General features: G+C 47.2%; 1 protein-coding gene and 1 long non-coding RNA gene across 4 annotated transcripts in view; both read left to right on the top strand.

The window, feature by feature from the left end:
• Positions 1–7,887: 7,887 nt before the first annotated feature.
• Positions 7,888–12,559, top strand: LOC132020846 (uncharacterized). 2 transcript variants are annotated; one of them, XR_009405105.1, is made up of 3 exons: positions 7,888–7,943; positions 11,567–11,718; positions 12,331–12,559. It is a non-coding gene; the product is annotated as an uncharacterized LOC132020846 (long non-coding RNA). The 2 variants fall into 2 exon arrangements; XR_009405106.1 differs by lacking the exon at positions 7,888–7,943 and adding an exon at positions 8,668–8,750.
• A 407-nt stretch (positions 12,560–12,966) lies between these two features.
• Positions 12,967–16,779, top strand: part of BID (BH3 interacting domain death agonist) — a 54,416-nt gene continuing 50,603 nt past the window's right edge. Inside the window, exon 1 of one of the 2 annotated variants that reach the window (XM_059403943.1) lies at positions 12,967–13,208. The gene's annotated coding sequence lies outside the window, so the exon portion shown is untranslated. The remainder of the gene's footprint in view (positions 13,209–16,779) is intronic. The other variant, XM_059403942.1, reaches the window with a different exon arrangement.

Raw genomic sequence — 16,779 nt, 5'->3', positions numbered from 1 at the left:
TAGTGGGTAGAAGAAGAATCAATGAAACAAGATGGAATTGGGAGGGAGACAAACCATAAGTGACTCTTAATCTCACAAAACAAACTGAGGGTTGCTGGGGGGAGGGGGGTTGGGAGAAGGGAGTGGGATTATGGACATTGGGGAGGGTATGTGCTTTGGTGAGTGCTGTGAAGTGTGTAAACCTGCTGTGAAGTGTGTAAACCTGTACCCCTGGGGATAAAAATATATGTTTATAAAAAATTAAAAATTAAAAAAATAAATATTTGGGGCACCTGGGTGGCTCAGTTGGTTGAGAAGCTAACTCTTGGTTTTAGTTCAGGTCATGAATCTCAGGCTTGTGAGATTGAGCCCCGAGTTGGCCCCACACTCAGTGGAGAATCTACTTAAGTATTCTCCCTCTCCCTCTCCCTCTGCCCCTCGCCTGAACTAGCTTGCTGACTCGTTCATGCTCTCTCTCTTACAAATGAATAAATAAATCTTTAAAAAAATAACAAAAAAATAAGGGGCACCTGGGTGGCTCAGTGGGTTAAGCTTCTGCCTTTGGTTCAGGTCATGATCTCAAGGTCCTGGGATCAAGCCCCTCTTCAGGCTCCCTGCTCAGCAGGGAGCCTGCTTCCCCCCCACCTGCCGCCTGCCTCTTTGCCTACTTGTGATCTCTGTCTGTCAAATAAATAAATAAAATCTTTAAAAATAAATAAATAAATAAATAAATAAAACCTTTAAAACAAAAAAACGGGCACTTGGATGGCTCAGTCTGTTAAGTGTCTGCCTTCGGCTCAGGTCATGATCTCGGGGTCCTGGGGTCAAGTCCTAAATCTGGCTCCGGCTCAGCTGGAAGTCTGCTTCTCCCTCTCCCTCAGCCCCTCCCCTCTGCTTGTGTGCTGTTTCTCTCTCACTGGCTCGTACTTTCTCAAATAAATAAAATCTTCCTTTTTTTTTTTTTTTTTTTTTTTTTTAAGATTTTATTTATTTATTTGACAGAGAGAAATCACAAGTAGATGGAGAGGCAGGCAGAGAGAGAGAGGAGGAAGCAGGCTCCCCGCCAAGCAGAGAGCCCGATGCGGGACTCGATCCCAGGACCCTGAGATCATGACCTGAGCCGAAGGCAGCGGCTTAACCCACTGAGCCACCCAGGCGCCCCAATAAAATCTTCTTAAAAAAAAAAAAAAAAAAAAAGAATAAAAACAGGGCGCCTGGGGGGCTCTGTCTGTTGGGCGTCTGCCTTCAGCTTGGGTCATGGTCCCAAGGTTCTGGCATTGAGCCCCAAGCAAGGCTCCCTGCTCCATCAGGAGTCTGCTTCTCCCTCTCCCTCTGCCTGCTGCTCCCCATTTGTTCTCTCTCTCTGTCAAATAAATAGAAAAAATCTTTAAAAAAAAAAAAGAATAAAAAAATATGAATAGTGAAAACAACCTTGAGAAAGAAGCATGGGGGATTGCCTTAACTATAGTATGACCTAATGCGAAGCCATAATAGTAAAAACCATGGAGTGTGGCTAGAAGGACCAGAAGACTGATGGCATCCCAAAAGGAGCACTCAGAGGGACCATGGAAACTTGGGTTGTGAATAAGGAGGCCCCCTGAATTAATGGGAAACATGAAATGTTTTGTGAAGGGTGTTTGAAAAGAAAATTGACTTACAATATAGAGAAAATGAAAACAGTCTCCTGTGTAACACTACATATAAATATAAACTGGGATGAATCAAAGACATAAAACTGCAAATTTATAAGCTAGAAAAAAATGTAGAAGAAATCTTTGACCTATAGAGAAAGGACTTCTTTTTTTCCCACGGTTTTATTGAGATATAATTGTGGTGCCACAATATAACATTGTGGCGGTTTCACACTTAAAGTATGTGAATATATTCACATATGCATATATTGTGCAATGATCACTACACTAAATTTAGTTAACATCCATCACCTCACATAGTTACAACTTTTTTTTTTTTTTAAGATTTTATTTGTTATTCATTTGACAGAGATCACAAGTAGTCAGAGAGGCAGGCAGAGAGAGAAGAAGGGAAGCAGGCTCCCTGCTCAGCAAAGAGCCCGACACGGAGCTTGATCCCAGGATCCTGGGATCATAACCCGAGCTGAAGGCAGAGGCTTTAACCCACTGAGCACCCAGGCACCCCCATAGTTACAACTTTTTAAAAAGATTTTATTTATTTATTTGAGAGACAGAGCAAGCATGAGAGGGGGAGGGTCAGAGGGAGAATCAGACTCCCCGCTGAGCATGGAGCCCAATGCGGGACTCAGTCCCAGGACTCCAGGATCATGACCTGAGCCGAAGGCAGACACTTCAGCGACTGAGCCACCTAGGCACCCAGTTACAATTTTTTTGTTATGATGAGGACTAGATTTATTCCCCTAGCAACTTCCAAATATACAGTACAATGTTCTTAGCTCAAGTCCTCATGCTGTATCTGACATCCCCAGAACTTATTTATCTTGTAACTAGAAGTTGTACCTTTTGATATTCTTTGCCCACTTGACCCAACACTGACCCCCTGCCCCTGGAGGCCACCACCTGTTCTGTTTCTGTGAATTCAGCTTTGGAGTTTTTTAAGATTCCACTTGTGAGATCATATGGTATTTCTCTTTCTCTGTCTGACTTATCTCACTTAGCATAATATCCTCCAGGTCCATCCACGTTGTTGGAAACAGTAACATTTTCTTCTTTTTTATGGCTAATAGTTGTGTGTGTGTGTGTGTGTGTGTGTGTGTGTGTGTGTGTGTGAGACATTTTCTTAATCCATTCATATGCCCATGGATGCTTCAGAGTTTTCATGTCCTGGCTATCGCATATGATGCTGCAGTGAACCAGGGGTGCAGATATCTCTTTGTGATAGTGATTTCATTTCCTTCGAATAAATACCCAGAATTGGGATTGCTGGATCATACGATAGCTCTATTTTTAATTTTTTCGAGGAACCTCCATACTGTTCCATATTCCCAGCAACAGTGCGCAAGGGTTCCCTTTTTCCACGTTCTCAACAACATTTATCTCTTGTTTTTTTGATGATAGCCATTCTAACAGGTGGGAGGTGATATTTCACCGTAGTTTTTATTTGTATTTCCCTGATGATTGGCAATGTTGAACACCTTTTAATCTATCTCTTGGCCATTTGCATAACTTCTTTGGAAAAATGGCTAATAACTTCCTCTGCCTATTTTTAAATTGTATTCTTTGGGACGCCTGGGTGGCTCAGTCAGTTAAGCGGCTGCCTTCTGCTCAGGTCATGATCCCAGTGTCCTAGGATCGAGTCCCACATCAGGCTCCTTGCTCGGCAGGGAGCCTGCTTCTCCCTCTTTATAGGTTTGTTTTTGTTTATTTGTTTGCTTTGCTATTGAGTTGTATGAATTCTTTATATATTTGGATATTAACTCCTTATCAGATATATGATTTGCAAATATTTTCTCTCATTCTGTAGGTTGCCTTTTCATTTTGTTGATGATTTCCTTTGCTGCGCAGAAGCTTTTCAGTTCGATGTAGTCCCACTTGCATATTTTTTTTCTTCTTTTTCTTTCAAAGATTTTATTTATTTATTTGACAGAGAGAAATCACAAGTAGATGGAGAGGCAGGCAGAGAGAAAGAGAGAGAGGGAAGCAGGCTCCCCGCTGAGCAGAGAGCCCGATGCGGGACTCGATCCCAGGACCCTGAGACCACGACCGGAGCCGAAGGCAGCGGCCCAACCCACCGAGCCACCCAGGCGCCCCCCACTTGCATATTTTTTGCTTTTGTTGCCTTTGTTTTTGGTGTCAGACACAGAAAGCCATTGCCAGGATCAATGTGAAGGAGCTTATTCTCTATGTTTTCTTCCAATAATTTTATGGTTTCAAGTCTTACCTTCAAGTCTTTAATCCATTTTGAGTTGATTTTTGTGCATGGGGTAAGAGAGAGGTCCATTTTAATTCTCTTGTACGTGGAAATCCAGTTTTCCTTATATTTTTTATTCCCTACACTTTTTTAAAAAAGATTTTATTTATTTATTGAGAGAGAGAGAGAAAACATGAGCAGGGGGGTGGCAGAGGGAGAAGCAGACTCCCCATTGAGCAGGGAGCCTGATGCCAGACTTGAAGCCAGGACCCTGAGATCACTACCTGAACTAAAGGCAGACGCTCAACTGACTGAACCACCCAGGCGCTCTTTTCCCCCACACTTTTTTAAATTATCTTTTCCACATTGAATATTTTTAGGTCCTTTGTTGAAAATTAATTGATCATTTATGTGTGTATTTATTTCTGGGCTCACTATTCTGTTCCAATGATGTATGTATCTGTATTTATACAAATACCATACTGTTTTGATTATTGTAGCTTTGTAATATAGTTTGAAATCATTACACATGATGCCTCCAGCCTTGTTCTTCTTTCTCAAGATTGCTTTGGCTAAATTGGGTCTTTTGTAGTTCCATACAGATTTTAGGATTGTTTTTTCTATTTCTATGAAAAATGCCATTGGAATTTTGATAGAGATTGCATTGAATTTGTAGATTGCTTTTGGGTAGTATGGCCATTTTTACAATACTAATTTTTCTAATCCATGACCATAGACTATCTTTTCATTTATTTGTGCCTTCTTCAATGTTCTGTAGTTTCCAGTGTATCAATCTTCTACCTCCTTGGTTAAATTTATTCCTAGGTGTTTTATCCCATGTTTTTACATTCTCAAAATGTAAAAGACAAAACTACAAATTTATAAAATAGAAAAAATATAGGAGACTGTCTTTGTGACCTGTGGAGAAAAGGATTTCTTAAATTATACTTCAAGAGCACAGATTATAAGGGAACAAATGGATGAATTTGAGAAGTGCGGTTAGTGCAGGATACTATAGACAAAGTTAACAGGCCAAGATCAGATTGGAAGAAGATATTTATAATGTCTAAGACCAATAAAGGTCTGAGAGCCCCTGGGTTGCTCAGTGACTTGGGCATCTGCCTTTGATCCCAGGGTCCTGAGATCAAGCCCCATGTCGGGCTCTCTGCTCTGCAGGGAGCCTTCTCCCTCCCTCTCTCTCTGCCTGCTGCTCCCCTGCTTGTGCTCTCTCTGTCTCAAATAAAATATTTTTAAAACTATTTTTTTAAAGATTTTATTTATTTATTTAACAGAGAGAGGGAGAGCACAAGCAGGCAGAGCAGTAGGCAGAGGGAGAAGCAGGCTCCCTGCAGAGCAGAGAGCCAGACACGGGATTGATCCCAGGACCCTGGGATCATGACCTGACCCGAAGGCAGACGTCCAACCAACTGAGCCACACAGGTGTCCCTCAAATAAATAAAATCTTTTTTAAAAAATAAAAATAATAAAACCAGTAAAGGTCTAGAATATCTGAGGAACTCCTGCAAACTAATAAGAAGAGGACAGGAACCACAATGACTACATGGGCTAAGGAGCTAACCAGGTAAATGACCAAGGAGTGTGGCAGAGACAGTGGTGTCTGTTCCCACGCCCCCATTGTCTCTCCTCTTCCTGGGCCCACAACTATGCTTTCTGGCTTCGGCCTCTGTAGCTCTGTTGAGATCATGACAGACACTCCCACAGGGGACGTGAGGGGGGAGGCCATGTGGCCTCCGCTCTGAGTCCATTAGCAGTGAGCTCTGCACACTGGGCTTCTGCATCTACACAGCGAAGCACAGACCCTCGCTGGAAAGCTGCTTGGCTCCCAGCATCACCTCTGAGGAGAGTCTCCAAGGAGAGCCACCTGACCCCTGTCAGACTGAGCATGAAATACACCTTTGTGATCTTAAGCTCTTGAGGTCTCCTGCACACTGTGGCTGTCATGGAGAAGTCCTCACCCTAGAACTCGCTGCTCCTTAGCTGTGGGGACAGCCATTAGCTCACAACCTCCAGCTGCATGGCCTTTAGATGCTGCCACGGAGGCCAGGAGCTTCCTAAGCAGGAATGAATATGGTGGGACAGGGGGTTCTATCCATTTCTCCTCTAACAGGCATCCTTTGATCTGGATGGTAGCTACTGGCATGGCCGCAACTCTCTCAGATCTGTTTCATGGTCCGTCTTGTTCTCTTTCCTCTCCTGTTTCCTTCTACAGGGCTCAGACCTGCCTCTGCTCAACCTTGCTTCTTCCTCTTATCCTCACAGACATGAACTCCCCAGAAAACCTTCTTGCTGCCCCATTTCAGTGTCTGCTCAGTAGAGGAGGCAGATTGATAATTCTATCCTGAGCAAGGATGCTCAAACTCATTGTTTCTCATGGACATGCAAAAACATGGTAACAATGAGGTATAATTTTATATCTATTAGATTGGCAAAGTTAGCAACCTAGATCATGCTAAGTGTTGGTGAGGATGGAGGGAAACAGCAGCAATGGGTCCTCCTGGTGGGAATGTAGAGAAGAGCAAACACTGGGGAGAATGACTGCTAGTACTTGGTCAATTTACCCGTACACCCACCCTATGACCAGTAACTCTGTTCCCAGGTAGTTGTCTCAGAGGGACCATATGTGAGGATATTCACTGGAGTGTTATTCGTTATGACAGCAACTTGGGAGCAATCTGGAGTTTTTATACATGGGGGAACAGATGGGCAAAATATGAGGGATGCCCCAGTGGAGTACTCCATGGCACTTGGAAGTAATACACATAGCAACACAGAGAATCCTGCAAATACAGTACTGAGTGAGGAACAAAATAAAATGAGAACTACCGTAATATGTACAGAATAACAGTATACTCTTTTTTATGAGACTTTATACAAATAGATGATAAATAATACATATATGCTAAAAGCTGCCTCTGAAAGGCAGGTGATAGAGATGGGAAAGGCAAAAAAAGAGAGAAGAAATAAATGAGAAACAACACAGGAGAGGGGACTGATGATGACCATGTGCTAAGAATGAGGCAGCATGATTCATCCCAGGCAGTGCATTGGAGATTTTTCTTAAAAGAAGCATAAAAAATATCCTTTATAAATAAGTGTTTTTAAAAATTTAAATTCAATGTCATTAACACGTACTGTATTATTAGTGTCAGAGGTAGAATGTAGTGACTCATCAGTTGCATATGACACCCAGTGCTCCTTCCATCACGTGCCCTCCTTCCTGCCCATCACCCAGTTACCCTGTGCCCCACTCCCTTCCCTTCCAGCAGCCCTCCATTTGTTTTCTAGAGTTAAGAGTCTCTTATGGTTTGTCTCCCTCTCTGTCTTATTTTATTTTTCCTTCCCTTCCCCTACGCTCTTCTGTTTTCTTTCTTAAATTCCACACGTGAGTGAGAGCGTATGGTATTTGTCTTTCAAGCTTACATAGTTGGTATTTCATCATCTGGAGATCTGCTTTGTTTGTTTGTTTGTTTGTTTAAGTAATCTCTACACCCAAGGAGGGAACTTGGGGCTTGAACTCATGACCCCAAGATCAAGAGTCACTTGCTACTGAGCCAGTCAGTCCCCGCTGGAGATCAGGATTTTAGCATTAATCAGAGCTGGGGGGTAGTGGGGGCCAGGAGGGCCTGGGCTGGGGGAGGGGAAGGCAACAGGGCTTTCCAAGTTCTGCCATAGGGAGAGTAGTTTGTCTTCCTTACTGATTCCACATGAGATGGAGCAGATGTTATTTGGTTCATCTTCCCCAAAGCAATTGTCAGCCCCAAGTTGGCTTCACACAACAAATACCTCAAGCATCAGGATGTCAGATAACCAATAACCTCTATTTTCCAAACTCAGCTTTGAGCATGAAAGAGTATGAAGCGGGCTCTAAAAGGAGCTGTCACCGAGGCCCTCCCTCCCAGGGTTGTGGCGGCACACAGGCTCCTGCGGGTGTCTGAAGCGGGAGGGGTCCAGGCCTGTGTTTTTCTGTGAGTCTGGAGCTAGACATGTGACTTGGGCCAGGGCCAGAGTCTGGGAAGGTCAGGTTATAGCAGGAGTTCAGGGCCCAACAGTGCTCTGCCCTAGGCGGCTATTACCTCAGCCTGTCAGAAACAGCTTGTGAGGTGGGTATGAAGGGAACCGGGCCTGAGAGGGAGGGAAAGAGTTGGATTTTTCTAAAAAAGGGTAAGCTTTGCCCTTGACCTTAGAGCAGGATAATGATGTAGTTTTGAATGTAGGCGTAAGGAAAAATGGAGGTTTTCAAAAGAACTTTCATGCTAAAGAGGATATGAAGGATAGAAGATACCAGAGGCCTTGTTTTTCTCTCTAGTGAGGCATTAACATTAAGATGGTTGGCGGCTTCCTGGAGGAACTTTATACTCTGCCTGCCTCAAGTATTTGTTAGGGGGCTGTGGGTTATAAGGACATTTAATTTGATCTACATTCAATTCTGGAAGTTAGGTTATTGATAAGAATGCTTTTTCCTTGTAAATAACTAAGACATTTATAAACTGAGGGAGACTTTGTCCTGCAGGACTGTGATCTCTATTAGTTAACCATTTGTTTGCCCTTCCCTTCGCTTTAGGGCAGCCAGAGGTGCCTGAGGAATCACACCTGTCCCACCTGCCCATGGGGGTGGGGGAGGGTTGCAGGGTGTCAGCTTGGGCTTTGTCCTTAGCTTGCCTTCTGCTCCCTCATCAGTAAGACAGGTGTAAGACCTTCCCAGGACCAGAAGAGGAAGATCACCCGGTAAGGAGCACAGGCAGTGAAAGGGAAAGAAACCCAGCTCTTTCTGACTGGGTACAAGTGACTCATAGCTGGAAGTGGGTGTATGAGTTCACTGGGGCTGCCATAACAAGGTTCTGCAGACCTGGGGGCTTAACAGAAACCAGCTTTCTCCCAATTCTGGAGGCCGGAAGTCTAAGATCAAGGTATTGGCTGGGTTGGTTCTTCTGAGCCCTCTCTCCTTGGTTTGTAGACAGCTGCCGTCTCTCTGTATCTCCATATGGTCCCCCCTCTGTGGGCGTCCATGTCCTAATTTCTTCCCATAAGGATATCAGTCATATTGGATTAGGGCCTATACCACTGGCCTTGTTTAACCCTAACTACCTTTTTAAAGAGCTTGTCTCCAAAAACACTCATACTATGAGGAACTAGGAGATTAGAGCTTCAACATGGGAATTTGAGACACAATTAGCCCATGACAATGGGTTTCAGAAATAATCATTTCAAACAGCATTCCTTCAAGACATCTTTGAAAATGTCATCCTCTTTCTGTGCAATAAAGGGAACTTAGGAAGGGGGTTGGGGGTTCATAGAAGGAAGGGCCCAGCAGCCAGAAGCAACAGTGAGAAACCTCAGGGAAAACGAAACTGAAGTCAGACTGCTTAGCTTCCTACACGCTTTCAGTCAAAACCTCACTGGGTGTTGTGTGTGGTTTGTTTGTTTGTTTTAAGTTTTATTTATTTATTTGAGAGCGAGGGAGAGAGCACAAACAGGGGGAGGGGCAAAGAGAGGGAAGGAAAGGCAAAAACAGGGGGAGCATCATTCTCTCTTGTTTATTTGTGAATTTACAGTTTCATTTTTAATTAAGGTATCATTTTTTGTATGGTGAAATTCACCTGTTAGTGTGGAATTCTATGAATTTTGACAAAAGTATACAGTCGTGTAACAACCACCACAATGAGGACATAGAAATAGTCCATCATTCCTGTCTTCCCTTAGAGTCCCTCCCCTTCCAGTGTCTGGCAGCCACTGCTGTTTTCTGACCCCATAGACTTATCTTTGTGAGAAGCATCATATTCTCTTAATTACTAAACAATGCTGACAGACTTTATTTTTTTAAAAAAGACTTTATTTATTTATTTGACAGAGAGAGACACAGCGAGAGAGGGAACACAAGCAGGGGGAGTGGGAGAGGATGAAGCAGGCTTCCTGCCGAGAAGGGGGGCTCGATCCCAGGAACTTGGGATCATAACCAGAACCGAAGGCAGACATCGAACAACTGAGCCACCCAGGTGCCCCAATGATGACAGATTTTAAAGCCCAAAACATAACAGAAGCAGCAAATTAGAACTGGGGGATTGAAATAGAGAGAAGCAAGCCTGATTGCAAGAAGCTAAAAAGGAGACACAAAGAATTTGGGGGCCAATTGGCATCGATTCCCCTGCAGGACAAAGTCAGTGACCCCCACAGTGTTTAGGGTAAGACCCCCAACACCTCACCCAGCCTGCCCCCAAGTCTCCCTGCTGTTACCCTGTCCCTGCCGTGCACCAGCTACGTGGGGCTCCTTCCCACGGTGGCACACCTGCTGTAGATGCTTCCCATGTGCGCAGTGCTGTGCCTCCTTCTGTCACATCTGCTCCCCTTTTTTTGACACTCAGGCATCAGAGGACCTAGCTCATGAGCCACCCATCACTCACCTGCCCTCGTCCTGTATAGTCTTCTGCACAACACCTAACACCACCTGAGGTTTATCTTGTCAACATAGTTATTCCATTGTTGAGGACCCATGAGTACCAAGCACTGTTTTAGGGACCAAGACAAGAGCATGAATAAAACAAGTCTCTGTCCTCCTTGTGGAGATTATTTCCCAGTGAGGGGAGACAGTCCAACACAAACAAAGAATTATAGAATATTTCAGGTCGTGATAGGCATTGTGGAGGAAAGGAAGCCAGGTCCAGGGAAAACACAGAGGCCATTGGAGCTGAGGCAGAATAATAAGGGGACAGTGGTAGGATTTGAGCTTAAAGAGGGTGCAGGTCATATAGGACTTTGTAGGCTATTGAAAAGGCTTTGGGAAACCATCAAGGACTTTAAAGAGCAGAGGGACACCATCTGACCTTTTATAAGAGGAGGATGAATATAGGGAGCCCCTATTAGGAGGCTATTGCAATAATAGGGGGAGAGGGTGGCACAGACCAGGGGGCTTGTGGTGCAGGGGTGAGCCACATGGGTTCGTGGAGCTGCAGGGATGTTCACAGGCTGCTGGTGGAAGTGCAACATGGTACATCCACTTCGAAAAACTGGCTGTTGGTAGTAAAGTTGAAGAGTCCTCACCCTGTGACCCAGCAGTGCCGCCCCTGAGTATTATACTCAAGAGAAGTGAAAACATATGTACACAAAAAGATTTGAAGAAGAATGTTCATAGCAGCACTGCTATGGCCACCATATTTGGGGATGAATGGATCAGTGAGGAGACATCTTCTGGAGAGCATCTTCTGGAGAGGGAACACAGGAGTGCTGCCCAGAGCCAGAGTGGGGGTCTCACAGCATATGCTTGGGAAGGTGACTGGGGGCATGGAAAAAATGAAATCACGTTTAGAGTCTGTTGAGGGAAACAGAGAAATGTGTCATCCATTATTCAAAAATAATGTCATCCATTATTTTAGAAGTGCTGAGCAATCAAGAGAGTTGAGTAGTGTTGAGATGGGAAGGATTACTAGTTATTTGCATCTGTTAGAAGTTAAACAACTCTAGGAGTTGTTTGAGTACAAGAAGACATTTGAGCCTGGGAACTGTTCCTTGGGGAGCATTAGCTAGCCTGGTTGGTCCATATACAGTACCAGAAACACATTTACAGTCCTAGAAATGTATTGGTGCCAGATGTGACTTATAGCTTGGGTTGCCCTGCCTCTGCTGCCTTAATGAAGAGTGTCTGTCCTGGGCGCAGCACACAGCCTTTGCCCCTTCTGACCCCAGAAGGCACTGTATCTACCACCTCTTGTCTTTTATACTCTGATCTCAGGCATCCTGTGCCCTCTTCAAAGAGGTCATCGTGGGAGGAAATATATTTATTGGAGTGAACCCGTTCTTGCTCAAAATTTCTCGATTGTCTACTTTGACACCTCCTCACAGTCTGGTTAAGCTGCACACAAAACCCAGAAATTTCATTTACAGGTAGGTGCAAGTTAAGGTTGGACATTCTTGAAGTAGGAATTGGTATGTTTCATCCTTCCTTTGAAGAATTGTGAAATTAACCTATCTTGCTTTGGCTGCCAGAAACCTCCCAGACAACCCCTTTGCAAAATATTTGCTGTTTATACTCTAATCACTTGGAGATGCAGCTCTGATAAAGAAATAAACTTGAAATACAGATACTGTTGCTTAAATTTAACAAACCATTCCATGATGTGATTTTCATTAAATCGTTTTTAGTCATTGTAAAATTAATGCCGCCTTCCTTCTAGAAAAATTGGAAAATACAAAAAAATGAAAAGTAAAACAAAACCAAAAACAAACCCGGGGTGCCTGGGTGGCTCAGTGGGTTAAGCCGCTGCCTTTGGCTCAGGTCATGATCTCAGGCTCCTAGGATCGAGTCCTGCATTGGACTCTCTGCTCAGCAGGGAGCCTGCTTCCCTCTCTTTCTCTCTCTGCCTACTTGTGATCTCTGTCAAAAAAACAAAAAAACAAACCCAAAACCATTGTGATTTTTATTATTTTAATGTAAGCTTGTGATGATTTTTGGTTGTATTTACTTCTAATCTTTTCCTTCTTTAAAATTGTTTCTAGGGACACGTGGGTGGCTCAATCGGTTAAGCACCTGGCTTCAGTTCTGGTCGTTATCCCAGGGTCCTGGGTTTGAGCTCCATATGGGGCTCCCTCCCGGCTCAGCTGAGATCCTGCTTCTTCCTCTCCCCCTCCCCCTCCCCGTGATTTTCTTTCTCTCTCACATGCTCTCTCTCTCTCTCAAATAATTAAATCTTAAAAAATAAAATTCAATTTATACTACTCTGTTCGGGTGTAGCAACTCCCATGGTCCTATTTGTTTTCTCTTGATTTCCATAAAGTTGTTTTCCTGATTGTTTCTCTTTTGTTGGAGTCACGTGTTTCTCCTCTGGCTGTGCAGTTGCGGGGCTCTCTGGGCACATGCACTGGCGAATGGCTTCGGAAGATTATTCCTGGGAATCACCACCCCAGGCTGTTTCAAGAACAGCTCGTGAGGATTCTGAAAGCCCTTCCAAGCAAGGAACATTTTGAACAATTCCCTGCGTCGCCGGAATGGGCGACCAACCTCCCCAGATGGCCACCTTGATAGGGACCACGGTTTGTGGGTGGAAGTCCGCTGTATCCTCGGCTGCTCCGGCAGGTGGGGGTGGGGGTGTCGCGGCCGCTAGGCTGCTCTTGGGGGTGGGGCCCATCCCCAGGAGCAGCCTGCTGTGCTGAGCCGGGAGTTTCCCGGTAGGCGCCGGCGACTGACGGGCCGGGGGCGGGGCCGGCCCCGGCGGGCGGGAAATAAAGGAAGTACGAGCGCGGCGGCTGCGTACTTCGCGCGCCTCGGGGACTTTGCCTCCAGTCCTAGCCCGGCTCTCGGTTCCCGGCTGCCAGCTCCCGGCGCCCAGCGCCCCTCGCTGCCGGTCTCTCGGCTTGCTGCCTCGGCCGCTGGGTCGGTGAGTAGCCCCCAGCTGCCCGCGCGGCCGTCTGCGCTGAGCTGCAAGTTCAGGAGCCCCTGTCTGCCCGGCGCAGGGCTGGCTCAGCGCTCGCTGCCGGCCCCACCGTCCCAAACACAGCCCCGGACCGCCTATTCCTGTGGGGCCGGACGGCGGGCGGGGAGGCGCCGCTGCCAGGTGCCACCCGGCCCGGAGCGCCCCGTGGGCCCCCAAGGCCGGCAGCCCGCGACCCCACGCTTGGAGCCTGCCGGCCCTCGGCTCCCGGCGTCGAGGCAGCCTTTCACCCTGCCCCCGCGTCCGCCTGGACCCCTCCTTCGGTCCGCGCGGCCCACACACCGCCGGAAGGGCTCCCCCCCTCGGAGGAAGGACACTTGGGGACCCCGGGGAGCGGGAGCGGGCCGGCGCAGGGCTCCCGGATTCTCTTGGGTAGGCTAGAGAAGGCTTTATCGTCCCCTCTCTGAGCGAGTCTTCGGGTTTGGCCGGCGGCTTGTGGGGCCTCGGCCGGGGTGCGGTGGAGGGGCTGGTGGGTGAGGACTGAAGACATCCCCCGCCCCCGGGTGGGTGGGCGGTTTGCAGTGCGATTTGCGGCTGCCAGGTCCAACCTCTGAGATGAGAAACCCGACGAGAACGATCGGGTTCAGGTCCCACATCTGTTTGTTCAGCACCAGATCCGGAACCTAAATCCAGACGCAGACCTTGGGCTCTGGTCTCGGGCACTTTTCTCTGTTTTACCCCTGCCTCAGTGTGGCCAAAGAGCCTGTCTTAGAACTGTTAGAAATTACATGCATGTACTGGCTGGTGGTAGAAGTTTGTTTGTTGAATGACTTTGTAACCCCAGGGGACCCTGGGAGAGCCCTAAAGCCCTCAGCTACCAAGTGGCTGGTCTGGCAGGGGTTTTTCTGGGGTCGAGGAGGGACAGTGGTGGTGACAGTGAGGATGAGTTTGAGGAACACAGGTAAGGCGCCTTTTGGGATTGGATTGGTCTGGAAAGGATTGAGGAGCAGGATGGGAAACCCAGCACAGAGTGCACCCAACTTCTCAGGCGACTGCCTAATTCCACTGCCAAGCCTGCCTGCCCTTCCTGCAAATCTTATCTGGCTGCCAAAGTCTCACTTGGTGGCATCTCAGCTGGTCTCTTTCTATAGAAGGGAGCTGGGGGAAGGTGCTGAAGGATGTGGTTTGTCCACATTCCATCTCCACCCATCTGGGGCAAGTGGCAGGCTCTGAGTTGGGGAAGGCTGTCCTAGGCCTTAGTCTGTGCCATCTTTTTTTTTTTTTTTTTTTTTAAGATTTTATTTATTTATTTGACAGAGAGCTCGTGACTGCATGTGTGCAAGCACAACCAGGGGGAGCGACAGAGGGAGAAGGAGAAGCGGGCTCCCCACAGAGCAGGGAGCCTAATGTGGGGCTCAGTGATGTGGGGCTCAATCCCATGACCTGAACAGACACTCAAAGGACTGAGCCACTTAGGCACCCCTGGTCTGTGCCATCTTGACCCAGACCTTGAACCTGAGAGGCCTTGAACCTGAGAGAACCCTGAGAGGCCGCTAGAAGTCTTCAGTGACTGTTCCTGGTTTTGGAGCTAGAAGGAAAGTAGGAGGGGGACTTCTGGTTTTAAAAGTTTAGGTGGGGGACGCCTGGGTGGCTCAGTTGGTTAAGCTGCTTCCTTCGGCTCGAGTCATGATCCCAGAGTCCTGGGATCGAGTCCCACATCCGGCTTCTTGCTCAGCTGGGAGCCTGCTTCTCCCTCTCCCTCTGCCTGCTGCTCCCCCTGCTAGTGCTCTCTCTGTGTGTCAAATAAATAAATTTAAAAAATTGTAAAAAAAAAAAAAAATGTTTAGGTGGACAGAGCTCTAGGAAGGCCTAGAGGGTAGGGTATGCTGCAGGGCATTGTGTGTGTTCTGTCCCTCCCGCCCAGCGAGAGAAGAGGTGCAGGGTCGGCACCTCTTCAGGAGGCCTGGTGGAGGACTTCACAGGTGGGGTTTAAAGGCAGCCTTCTCACGGGCTTCCTTGAGCACTGAGGTGCCCAGTGCCCATGCTGTGCTGGGCATGGGGGCGGTGTGGTTCGTGAGGGACAAGGTGCTGTCTCATGGGAATGGAGACATAAACTGGCTACTGTCCTACATCAGGATGCAGGCTTTGGTATATTTGTTGCAAAGAGCTTTGGTAACATGGGGTGGGTTGCTGTTAGCTTTGTCTGAAGAGGTTGGGCCATCTGAAGGGGACTCTGAAGAATAAATAGGATCTTGCCAGTTGAATAAGGTGGAAAAGTGCACTCAGGGCAGTGCAGGAATGCTGGGGTAGAGGTGCCTAGGTGGGAAGGGGCATTGCATGCCCTCCTCTGAGGCCTTGTGCAGGGAAGCTCACAGCCTTAGCCAACCTGGGGAGACTCATTGGAGGAACTGCCGGTTTTACTCATTGCAAATGAGAACGGCCTGTCAGGAGTGCTGAGGCTATATGGAGGAGCAAGTCGTTGGATGATGGAGCTTTCTAGGGCAGGAGTGTTGGCTTGCAGAAGGTCAGTGAATGACAATTGGGCTGTTCTCTTCTTCTCTAGTGTAAGGGACTGTGATAGGATGTTGCCATCATGATCAAGGACTGTGTGTTCCTTGGTGGGTAGTACCCAGCATGCTGGCTCTGGATTCTCAGCTCCTGAGAAGACTCACTCTAGAGCTGTGGCTATTGGAAGTCCTTTCTGTGCTTGTACCTCTGCTGACCATTTGTCAGTCTGGGGTTTTGGAGGGCAGTGCTGCTCTGGATGCCCCCTGAGGCTAGCTACCCACCCTACTGGGACTCCTATGCATAGGATCCCATTAGCAGTACCTTGGCTGCCACACCTGGCTGGTCACCCCTAGGTTATCCGTGTTCTTGCCCAAAGCCACTGAGGGGTCTGAAAAAGACAGCTAATTGAGGATGGTGATAACATATAGATAGAGCTCACTGTGGGCCTGATACACACATGAATAACTTCAGGTGTATTAGTTAGCTCATTTGGACATCACAGTAATCAGAAGCAAGAGTATCATCCTTACTCTTCAGTTGGGGAAACTGAGGCATGAAGTGATTAAGTAACTCGCCCAGGGTCACAGCCGAGGAAGTCAGACCCCAGAGTCCCAGCTCCAAGTGTTACATTGCACTGCCTGGATTTTCAGGTTACTCACTAGCCCATTTTCCAAATTCAGCCCATCTATCTCTGCCCCTCTACACTGGTTAGACGTGAAGGGGCAAGGAGCAGAGAGAATGGCTGTGGCCTTTCTGTCGACTTCCCTCCCCTGCAGGCAGCTAGTGATGTGTGTGGGACAGGATGAAGCTTCAGGGAGCAGGGCCATGGACCCGCCGGGTGGGATTTAGACCCACAGGTTCCCCAGCCTTCCAACATTGTGGCCCAGTCCTTTCCTCGCCTTCCCTCGCTCTTCTCTTCCTGCCTGCAGAGGTCAAAATGGGAGAGTTTCAGATGAAAGGTTGACTCCATGATCCGGATGAACCATAAAGCAACCACGGAATGGAAATTGTAGTTGGCTTTTTGTGTCCAGAGTCCTAGAAGCCACCAACTTAGAAAATGAGGAAGTGG

Source organism: Mustela nigripes, chromosome 6 (assembly GCF_022355385.1).
Source record: "Mustela nigripes isolate SB6536 chromosome 6, MUSNIG.SB6536, whole genome shotgun sequence".
NCBI classification, from domain to species: domain Eukaryota; kingdom Metazoa; phylum Chordata; class Mammalia; order Carnivora; family Mustelidae; genus Mustela; species Mustela nigripes.
Note: the sequence above shows the minus strand (reverse complement) of the source record. Positions and strands in the feature narration are given on the sequence as shown.